The sequence below is a fragment of the Amblyomma mixtum genome, chromosome 3 (genome assembly GCF_055824585.1).
Source record: "Amblyomma mixtum isolate Tamu chromosome 3, ASM5582458v1, whole genome shotgun sequence".
NCBI classification, from domain to species: Eukaryota; Metazoa; Arthropoda; class Arachnida; order Ixodida; family Ixodidae; genus Amblyomma; species Amblyomma mixtum.
The window spans coordinates 336,937,686-336,949,798 of NC_143014.1; positions in this window are offsets into that span (position 1 = coordinate 336,937,686).

The following is a 12,113-nucleotide window of genomic DNA, read 5'->3' on the forward strand; positions in this document are numbered from 1 at the left end:
GCTGCAGCGTTATTCGGCTGCGAGCTCATATATGCATTGCATCATGTTAGCATTTGCTGAAGGAACAGATGGCGGCTACTACAAGGCAGGCATGACTACTTGTTTAGCGAGATGCAGTCAAGAAAGACTGCAGGAGGCCCACCGTTTCGTGGCATGCTGAAAGACCGCTGCTGGCGCGGCGTGTACCGTCGTGCGCTCGAGCAGTCCCGTATGCATGTCTGTTTAGAACTGCTGCGAATTCATATATTGCAAGTATTTCATCGCGTTGGTACGCTTGAATCTCGAAGCGTGCAGACCTTATCTGAAATTCAACTTCGTACGCGACTCTCCACTTGCGAATGACACCGCGTTGAAACTTCGCCGCTTATTTCTTGAACAGAGTGCACGTACTTGGCGTTGCATAATTTCTTCCCTTTACACAGCGTGCCAGCCCTGAAAAAATCTTCGGCGCCCGATATTCGCTGTAGGCCATGGCACAGGACAAGCGAAAGTCGCGGGTCCATACTGCCAACGTGCTTTCCGAAGCAGACGCCAGAGCCCGGTACTATCCAGCCGAGGGCAGAGGGCGCTCTTTAGCACCATTTTCGCAGCGCCCCCTGCGCAATGCAAGAGGTCTATAACCTGCGCCCGGGCCGGTCGCTTTCGTTCGCGAGGGAAGAAAGTGTAAGCACAACATGCGACCTTCGTCTTCATCTGTACATATCCATCATCATCGCTCGTCTTCTTCTTGGAATGGTTCGTCGCTATATTTGAGGGTGCCATTAAAGCTCGCTCCATCCTGCGCTCTGTTTCCCGTCTCACAGTATATGTTTGACCTAAGAGTTTACAAAATTTATAAAATAAACATAGAATTTAGAATCTTGGAAAAATAGAGTTAAAACAGCGCTTTTTCGGCATAGCATTGTGAGTGGTGTACTACACAACAAAGTACAGATAAAACGTGCTCACTTAGTTCCTACTATTGCAGTTAAGATCATTAGTTATTGATAGGCCTCACGCAGCCGAACGCAAGTAATATCCATATCATTTTAGAATTTATAAACCGCAGTTACCCTTCGTGCTGTAACCACACAAATTTGAGCAATTTAAACCAGTTTCGTGTACTGCAAAGGTATGCTTTGCATGTAAACTCCTCAAAAGCGCACGCATATTGCCCCAATGAAGCCAGAATTTGTTGAGCCACAGCGCTGACAGTAAGCGCGTTTTCATAATTATAAAAACTGATATGAATATTATTTACGGTGGACTACACGCGTTTAAATAATTAAGGACCCAAACAGTGTTTTGTAAAAGTTAACCTCAATATTAGTTGGCCAGTCTTCGAGTCGGCACGTATTTGCTGCATTGTGATGTACTACACCCTTGACAATGCTATGCGGAAAAAAGCACACTTCTGACCCAAAAGCCTATATTTAAAAATTGTGTAGAATCTTAGGTAAAACACCCTTTATCTGCTTATCCTCCTTTGAGTGAGTATGAGCCTTCCTGTGTAGCGGCTGCCTCATGGGTGCTTTCGTAATAAAGGCAGTATGCATGCCGCCTAACGCTTAGTGTGTGTGTGTGCTGGAATTCACAGGGGCATGCATGCAGGTAAGCCAAAAGGACTTCAGCAGCCTCTAAATTATAAAGGCGGCGCGTTTTACAGGTTGTACATGCCCCATATATAAACATGTTGAGGGATTTGCCTGTCCAGTTAGGTTTGATCACTTATAATAAACTCTGACACATCAACAACCAGAAACCTTAATTTAAAACAAAACGTTTCGAGGCCGGCTCCGCTCCTTTTTCGGAGGTGGACTGAGGTAGTATCAAAGCGTCCTTAGAGGAAAGCTGAAAAGGTTTTCTGAGACTTCAAGGTTATTCAATAAACTCAATCAATAGTCTGAACGTACGGAGCTTCTAGGGAAATCATGGAAAGTATTTTTGGGCTAGCATTTAAAATGGTCACGTATTCGTCGAATAAATCCGCGATGATGTTCAGGCTGCTCCCCACGAGCAGCGTTTACATGACGGGGTGGAGTGGAGGAGTTGAGTTGAGGAGTTGAGTTGAAAACCGGTCACTGTGTTCATGTAAACACCCTAGAGTCGGGTCCGGGAGTCGAGGGAGAGAGTCCAGTCAACTACACTGCAGGCGGTGGTTGACTCGCTCGAACCAAATGGGAGATAGCATGTAAACCGGATGTTGTCGAAAAGTCGGGTTAGTGGAAGGGGATGTTATAAATGCGAACCTGTTCTTCGCTTGCGCCTCAGCGCCTCCGACACAGCGCTCCAAGCAGCAATCTTGGAGGCTGCCACTGCCCTCTCACGCTATGCCGCTCTAGGCTTGGTGTTGCTGCAGTTGAAGCGGTCTCGACTCGCTAAAATCGAGTTCATAAAAACACGCGGTCGTCGATATGGGCTGACCTTGCTCAACTCGATTCCCTGACTCGACCCGCCGCTGTCAGGTTCGTGTAAACGAGGCTATACTGTGTCGGAGAATTGCGAAGAAATTCGTAGTGACGTCATTATCGCCCAACGTCCTCGTCATCCGATGCCGCCAAACAACGCTTTCTGAGCTTCGCCTCCGATGGCCTTGGTTTTCTTCCATGAAACAACCGTTTCTTCACTGGAAACGCACCGCCGTCGTACGTGACGTCATTATCGGGGCCTCCTTACGTCGCTGCGCCCTGCAGAGAAGTCTCGGTGCAACGCCTCTTTATTCGGCGATTACGCCAAAACATTTCAAATGCTGCAGCAAAACCATTTCCCAGGCTTTAACTGAATATTTCACACATTCGGCCCCTTTCAACTTGTCGAATTATAAAACCTCTTCAGTTGTCCTTTAAGTATGCATGGAGCGGAGCAAGAGGTCGAAAGAAGGAAAGCGGTGATGCGAAAAGTTCAAAGGTGGGGAGGAGGTAGACAAGCGGAAGAGGGCAAGCAGTCGGACTATGCGACTTTTCTTCTTTGAACGGCAGAGCGAAGTCCCTGGGCATATACTGCGGACAAGTATCCCTATGTGCTGTTGATGCTGTTCAGGGTGGTTTCAACGTGCCAGCATCTGAAAAAAGAGTATGTTCGTTCTTTTTTGTTTGGTTCCAAAGATGCTAGTTTTGTTTCGTCGAAGTTGATTTTGTGGTCTCAGTCTTCGGGTTGTTCGGCTACAGGACTGTGATCATTTTCGGAGTTGTGGTTGTCGTTTTTATGTTACACGAAAACAGCGCAAACTTCACGACGACGCAGAAAGGGGAGACGAGACACAGGCGCTGACTAACAACAGAAATTTTATTGCTCTGACACATCAGTAAACATACACAAGACATCAAAAACAACAAGAAGGGTAAGACATGAAATAGACAATCGCAACAGGAAACGAGCAGGGAATCATGAATGCTGAGCGGTCGCAAGGAAACGAAATTCCTTATCCAGAAGTGCTACGGATGGGGTGCTGACACAGCGGTCTTTTAGGCTTCCGATTTTTTTCGCTTCAATTATCTCTCGCATGATTTGATCACTGCACCTGCTCAGCACGCTCGTGTAACTCCAATGAGGAGTGCATTTTCAATCGCGGCAGTCAACACCTAGATGGCCTGAGATGCGTGTGCTAACATTGTATTTGTGTTCTGACAGTCTTTTGTGAAGGCATCTGCCGGTTTGTCCTACGCAAGCATGACCAGAAGACAAGGCAATTGAGTAGATTACGCCTTGAGCACAGGAAACAAACCGATCACGATGATTCGTGGTTCAGCCAACGTACCGGTGATCCATCTGATTTACACGCTTGCACAGGCTTGACAGACGATCTGGGGCTGTAAATACTACATCTACTCCTACTTTTTCCCGATCTTTTTCAAGGAATGTGAAATCCCGTGTAAGAAAGGGATCACCGCGATCTTCTTATCCCTGTCCCTTTGACGTGGTTCTTTTTTTGTCAACATGGCCTCGGCCACCGATGACAAGAGCGGGAGAGGGTAACCAGCCCACACAAGTCGGCGCGTCTGGTTTAAAAAACTATCTTCAAGCTTATGATTGCATGATTTTTTGACTGCGTTATAGAAGCAAGAGTTAACAATACTGCGCTTAACTAACCTCGAGTGAGCTGAATCAAAGGGCAGAAGGGGTTTTTTGGCTCGAGGCTCAAAGGCCCAGCACACATGATTGTTGTCAAAATAGAGTTTTAATTCTGAAAAACGTAATAAACCATTAGAAGGCAGTTCGTGGGTGGCAAACAAAGGGCTCAGTATGCTGGAAAAATTGCAAAGAACCTTTGAAGCTTCGATTGGGAGGGCCTGATGTTCGCAGTCTAGGATGACAAGATATTCGTCGACAAACCGGAAGATCCGCTTAACATTGCTACAATAAAAAAGGCTGTGTGACGCTCTGTCCTTCATAGCTAAGTAAAGATCACTGAGTACCGGAGCAATTGAAGAACCCATACAAATGCCATTTTTTTGAAGAAAAAGTGAGCCAATCCATTCTGCGAATGTGGACCTTAAGTACACAGAAAGTAGCTCGAGAAAGCCGGAAGTTGAAATGCAACTCTCGTTCTGGAATTTTTACAGATCCATGCTGGTCAATATAATCCTTGATGCAAGTGATCAAGTCGCCATGAGGGATGGCATAGTATAAGTCCTTAATGTCAATAGAAAAGCCTACGAACGCCTTATCGGAGTTGTCTTTTAAAAAGTTAACCACAGGATCGGCGTTCTTTAACAAAAATGGGTCGTCAACAGTTTTTAGCTTTAGTTGCTTCTGTAAAAATGAGGCAACAGATTTCTGCCAAGTCCCTGTCTCAGAAACAATGACACGGAAAGGATGATCTATCTTATGAGTTTTAACAGACAAGAACATATCTAAGCACAAGCAGTTGCAGTTCTCCATTGCATTACATAATTTTTGCAAGTTTAGGCGTTCACACAGTTTGCTGGCCCGGTTCTTTACCTTCTTCAAGGACACGTTGTCGCATTCATCGAAGGACGATCCTATGGCTTCGAAGGCCTTGGTCATCAAGTCTCCTTCCGGTAAAACTGCGAATCCTCCTTCCTTAAAATAAAATAAAATTTCAGTTGTTAGTCAGCGCCTGTGTCTCATCTCCACTTTCTGCGTCCTCGTGAAGTTTGCGCTGTTTGCGTGTGATGGAAAACCAACTAGCTCGTTATGTGTTCTTGAAGTTTTTATGTTGTCGAACTCTCTCTTAGATTTTTGGTTTCGCCTATCTTGCGTGCAGTCGGCGCAAGAAAGTTTGTGAATAATGCCTTGGGCTCGTTCTCACCGTGGCCGGTCACTGAGAACAAGTAGGCAAAGAGCAACAGTGTTTGTAGGCTCGTGCGTAACCTGGAGACTGGCTTTTTTGGGGATCCGAGCGAAGTTTTCGGTTTCATTCTACCCATAGCCTACGATTGTCCTCAGGTAAGTCGAGGACTACTTCGCTGTCATCGAGAGATCTTAAATTTCAAATTTTTTACCTAATTAAACTCCGTAGAACCAGTATATTAAATTCAAAATTGAAGTGTAAAAAGAAAACTGCCTCTCGTTTTTGGACGTCATCCTATCGCTAAAACAAGGCGTCCTTCAATTTTTCGCATACCGCAAAACAACTCACTCATGCACTTCGGTTCAGACCTCACGGCAGTCCATAAAAGATCAGTTGTGAAGACGTTGTTCAGAGGAGTTGAGACATACTGCAGCACAGAATTCCAGAGGAGAAAAGAACGACTCAAGACATTCAACGAACTTACCATGAACGGCTACGCAAAAAGATTTTTTCGAAAAACTATTTGCCTCCATAAACACAATAACATGAGCCGAGAAATCAACGCACGTACAACTAACGCCACCAGCAAAATATGTGAAACTGCAAAATAGGTCTCTCTTGCACAAGCCTACAAACACTGTTTACAAAGACGAGCCCAAGAGAGAAAGAGCCCAAGCCATTAAAAAATTCCTTGCGCCGACTGCGAAGCAAGCAACATAGGTGAAACCAGAAATCATAAAGAAAGAATAAGAGAACATAAAAATGAAGTCCGCAGCTGCGCAAGGGAGCGAAATCCTGTAGCTGAGCATTCAGAAGACAGAGACCACAGAATTAACTTGGACATAACCAGCATCCTCGGAACCGAAACAAATTACTAAAAACGGCTCTTTCAAACGACCCCGCAAAATGTCAACAGCACAAAAGAGAACCGGCCAGTATATGCGCAGGGACTTCGCTCTGCAGCTCAAAGAACAAAAGTCGCCGAAAGGAAAGCGAAGTGTTCTCTTGCTAAGGTGCCTTGACCTAGGATCATCTGCTATGCACACTGGCCAATCGGCCGCCATGGGTGTGTGCCATTAAGCCTGATGATATCATCATCATCACATCTCCCGCTCCGCCATGGGGATTAGCAAAGCCGCTGTCTAGCTGCCGCTGCTCTGTGCTCTTTGTTGGGTTGCGGCTAAGTATACCAAGCAGTGCTACGTTATTTCTCCAATTTCTGTTTGGTTTCCTGCGTTCTTCTCCTATTTTTCTGGTTGACTGAACGCGGAATCTTTGGCTAACGTCCGCAAGCTCTCCAGGCAAGGGGAATTCCTCCTGGTCGGCTTGTCTCTCCCTAGATGCCTTGCCACTTCATTGTTTCTTCCGAGGCGGAGTAAGCAGTATTCCGGTTTTATTCGTTCGCGCTGATGGGGGCTCCATCAAGCTAAATAACCCAGATGATATACAAGCAGCTCTTCAGTCGACCACCTCTCATTTCATGAGGATCACTGACGTCCGGTAGCTCGGCTGTGGAGGGATAGTTTGCAGATCGCCAGACCACGCATGCGTGGCTGACCTACTCAAGTGTTCTTCCTTTGCCAATCACCCGGTGAGCGTGTTCATACCTCCTTATCTGGCGCGTTCTAAAGGGTTAGTCCTTGGCGTAGACCTACGGCTAAGCGCGTCTGAGACCCTATGGAAACTAACTTCGGCTGCCATTCACTGGTGCAGTCGTATGGTGGACGGGACAAAGATACCAACGGAGACAGTTATGGCTACATTTGCGGGGCTGACATGTCCATCCTTTGATTTTCCGTGTTGATAAATTTGCATCATGGCCCCTACAATGCCGCACCTGCTGCAGGTTTGGCTATAGTGCAGAGGCCTGTAAATCGAGTTTCCGTTGCTGTGCGTGTGGAGAGAGCCACGACCCCGCTGGGTGTTCTTCTCAACACGAGAAGTGCTGTTTCTGTGGTGGTGGACACTCAACAATCCATTCCGACTGCCCAGTGTGGGCTGAAGAAGTTTAGATGCTAGAGTTGATTGACAAGCGCAGGTGATCAAGACGCGGGGCTTTTGCAGTCATCAAAGATAGGGCATCTAGCTATGCAAGTGTGGCAGCGCGGCATGCAACCACAGCGGATGCCTCTTTGTCGCAAGCGATTGCTGCGGCCGTGGAGAAAGCAATGGTGAGTGCCATGGATAGTAAACTCGAAAATCTCTCTGCGTGTATTTAACAGGTCATGGCATCCGAGATGTCCGCTTTGTTGCAAACCTCAACTGCTCCTCTTTTTGACACAGTCTCTTCACGATTGGTTGCACCTTCCCAACCTTCTGTGCCAGTGGCTTCCAATCCACTGTGTCGAACTCAGTCAGAGCCATTGTCTATTCCCCCAATCGATTATCCAGAACCCATTGCGACAGAAATCTGATCTGTAGAGTGCGTTGACATGGAGCCTGAGATGCGGGCGCAATCGCGCAGTGCGTCTTGGTTAGGTGTTGCTGTTCAGTCTTGCCCTCTGACGAAGACAAAAAAGAATCAACCTAAATCCATACCCAAAAGCAGTATTTTGGATTAGGCTGTCGCCGCTGTGGCACTTTCGGCAAAATAGGGTTGTTGAAGGTGTTGCAGTTGAAGTGCCGGTCAATTTTTCTGGCTTCAAAAGTTTTAGTTTGTTTGAACAATAAATTAAATCCACACGTAATTGCTCTTCAGGAAACGTGGCTCACTAAACATTGTAGGTACCATTTAAAAAATTATCGCTCTTTCAGGCTAGACCGCCCGTTAACAGGTGGTGGCCTGCTATTGTTCGTATCCATAAAATATTTTCGCAGGGCTACTGAGTCATTTTAATATATGAAGAGGCAGTGCGAAATTCAGGCTGTTGATCTGAATCTTCCTGGATATCAACCACTCACTCTTGCTAATCTATATTTTCCTAGAGGTGTTCATGACATTCGCCTTCTAGACTCGTTTTTATCTAGTTGCAAGACACAAGTTTTAATTGTTGGAGACTAACTCGTATCATGTTTCGTGGGGGTTTCGAACAGATCGCTGCGGTTCACGCTTGTGGGACTGGGCTTGTGAAAATCAACTCATCTGTCTAAATTCGGGCCTCCCCACATTTGTCCGAGGTCAGCCTCGGCTCAGCCTTAGGCCTGGCATTTTCCTCCCCCGGGATAACTGTTTCCTCTTGGGCGCCAATTAACTGTGCGTCCAATAGTGATCACTTTCTGATTACTTTCCAAGTTATGTACCAGTTCAACCCTCTTACCGGTACACGGCGTACATTCATAAATTATGACAGCTTGAAAAATGTTCTCAAAGCAGAGCTTCAAGAATTGTATCACTCCAACAGTGAAGATAATGCCATCCGCATTTGTTCAATTTTGGACAAAGGTCATCAAAAATCTGAGTTCTTCGTCCAGGGAAATAAGGGAACATCGCCATGCCTTTGGTGGAACGCAGAGTGCACTCAAGGTAATAGGAGCCGAAAGGCTGCTTGGAAGAAACTTCTCCACAATCACTGCCCCAAAAACTAGATCGGTTATAAGTTCATTGTAGCTACGTTTAAGCGTCCCGTATCTCGTGCAAAAGAGCTGTGTGATAACCAACACTACCAATTCTTTTAAAACTGGTAATAGGTGTGCTTTATTTAATTACCTAAAATCCAGGAAACTAATTCCGACCACCATGAGCGCAGTCTCCCTAGTCCAGACACCGGCATAACTTGCTCAGTCTTTAGAAGGGATAGGCAGAGGACTTGAGCATCGGTTTACGGCTCTTCTTCCTTCTCTTCCGAGATTTCTTGTCACATGGCACGATTTCGAGGAGGTCACCGTCACTGTGCTCTCGAAAACTGTATCCCACCTTCCACCCGCGGCTCCCGGCCCTGATGGTGTCAATTCTTCGATAATAAAATTTTTTTCGAGGAATTTCCCGCTGGCTTACTGGCGCTTATAAATAACTCTCTTATAAAGGGCCATAGATTGGGAGGTCGTGGGTTCAGATCCCACCGGCGGCATGTGGTTGTTTTTTCTTCTGCTTTTTTAATCAATTAGCTTTAAGCGATGACATATTCAGTAATATTCTAAATTGATCAACATCACAAAATAAATAAATTAATTAAAAAAAATCCCCTGTGTCCTTTGGTTTCTGTGGCTGTTGGCTTCTCTCATATTTATAACGAGCCCCTCATTCCCCTTCCCTTGTTTGCTTCATAGATTCTAAATGAGTGATGTCCAGCAAAGGTTATTCCTTTGCTTAAAAAGCAGGGCGACGATTATGTGTTAGACAACATAAGGCCCATTTTTTAACTTCGAATCCCGTAAAACTAACTGATAGGGTGTTCCATTGTCGAATAATGACTTTCGTTTCCGAGAATGGGTTGTTGAACACTTGCTAAACTGGTTTCAGGCCAGGATACTCTGTTCGGTGGGCCCATACCGACCTGAAGAGCCGCATAAAGTTAGCTCGTCGGAGAAAGCAATACGCAGCACTTGTTTCTCCAGATGTGTCTAAAGCTTCATAGCGTTCAACACTAGATGCTCCTGCAAAGATTACAGGCAACAGGACTTCCGAGATGCTTTGTGGCATGGGTTTCTGAATTTTTGGCTTACAGAATTTTACTGCGTCCAGAACAGTGTTTCCTCAAGCAGATTTCGACAAGCGAGAGGAGTGCCCCAAGGTTCGGTCCACTCCCCTCTACTTTTCAACATCTTACTTAGCAGTATTTCCTGCACTCATGAAGTGTCATCCTATGTGTACGCTGATGACATCGCCTTTCTCGCTTCCGCGAATGGCATTTACTGTTTGTACCAGTCCTTAAAGTTTTACCTCAATTTCCTGGACCACTCATTAAGGGAGATTATTCTGTTCTTTAATGTCGATGAATGTGCTTTATTGTTTTTTCCGCTCAATTATGCAGTTAATATCTCTAGTGTTTATCGAAACCTTGCAATTCCTCAAGTGCAAAGTATCAAATACCTCGAAGTAATTTATGATCCTTCACTTCCCTGGTGGGCACATATAGAGCAAATCACTGCGAAAGGAGTCCGAGCACTCGGCATGCTGCGCAGGCTTAGCAACGTTCGTTCCGGCATGAGAAAACGCTCGCATCTTATGATTTATAAAAGTTATGTCCTCCCAGTCTTAGAGTTCGGCTGTGTCTTATTTTCTGGTGCGCCTGCATATCAACTTCGCCTCCTGCTTCTCGTGGAGCGGGAGGTGTTGCGCCTCTCTCTGGGCCTTCAAATATTCGTGTCCAATTCCGTTTTGTGCCTGCAAGCACGTACTCCATCATTTCCTTTAAGAGTTTGGCTTTAACAGTTCAAACTTTTAAAAATGTGTAATTCGTCGATTCCTGCCTCAAATTTGATCTTCCTTCGTCAGCCTAGGCCATTTTTCAACGAAAGCTTGTCTCGTTTCTATACTCCACAGATTTGCTTTCTGCAATCTCTCCTTGACCCATTAGCTGTCCGCATTTTGGTTTGGTTTGGTTGGTTTACGGGGTTTAACGTCCCAAAACGACTCAGGCTATGAGAGACGCCGTAGTGAAGGGCTCCGGAAATTCGGCCACCTGTGGTTCTTTAACGTGCACTGACATCGCACACTACATGGGCCTCAACAATTTCAACTCCATCGAAATTCGACCGCCGCGGCCGGGATCGAACCCGCGCCTTTCGGGTCAGCAGCCGAGCACCATTACCACTGATCCACTACGGCGGCCTCCGCCATTTCTTCATCTATTCAGACTGCCCTCGATGTCACATTTCCAAAACTTCCTAAGTTAATGCCTTTCCATTTGCTCAGTGGTTTATCACTGGATTACTTGATGCGCTTTAACTCTCCATGTGTTCATTGCCACTGACGCCTCACAATGTGAAGGAAAGGCCGGTGTTGATATTTTCTCCCCCTGCCTTGATTGGTCATTCTAACTCAGCCTACCTGATTACACTTCCATTTATTTGGCCGAATTTCGAGCAGTAGTCCTGGTCTTGCGTAAATTAACCAGAGCTTTGTCTTCTGTCATAATTATGACAAATTCATTATCCCTGTCTTCATCTCTCGCCCCGTCTACAGGATCTCAGGCACTTCGCTTGCTCAACTGCTTGATTCCACTCCACGTGTGTTCGTTACGGCTGGTTGGGGTGCCTGGGCTCAGAGGAATCCATTTGAATCAGGTTGCTGATACCTCTGCGAAGGAATCTCTTCAAGGCCCAGTCGTATCTCTCATTCCACCCCAGCGCATGCATTAGTGTGGCCAGGTATCGCAGGCATCTGCACTTGAAAGAATTTCCACCATCAGCACTGACCCCCTTTCCCGACTTCCGCCATCCCCTTTATCCGTGGGGCAGTAAAGGGTGGCGATCGCACACGCGTGAGGTTCCTTTCATGCGCCTAAGTTGTCGCGTGCTTCAATTAAACTTTTACTATAATAGATCTGGTCTGGCGGTCTCCCCATCATGCCCGCCCTGCGCTGAAATCTAAACTAAGATCGCTTCTGTTTGACCTGCCGCTGTTTCTCCTCATTAAGGAGGCGCCTGCGAAGCACCCGTTACTGCAGTTTGGTCTGAGTCTATCAACTGGGGTTGTTCTGTCTCTTGGTGCTTCCTCCCTTGGGCACAGTAACTGGAATCTGCTCTTCGCCATTCAAACTTTCCTTTCAGACACGAAACGGCTGCCGTCCTAAGCTCTTTCTCATGTTCAAAATTTATCTGCAACCAAATCTTCCTAAACATGGCAAGCTTAGCCCCGTTCCCTTTTTCAATCACTGATCTCACAGTGTTTCATTACAGAGGAACCAGCGCAAAAAGTACAACGGACAAGAAAGACGAAGGACGACATGAACCGAGGCGCTCTCTGTCGGTGTCGTCCTTCTTCTTCCTTGTCCGTTGT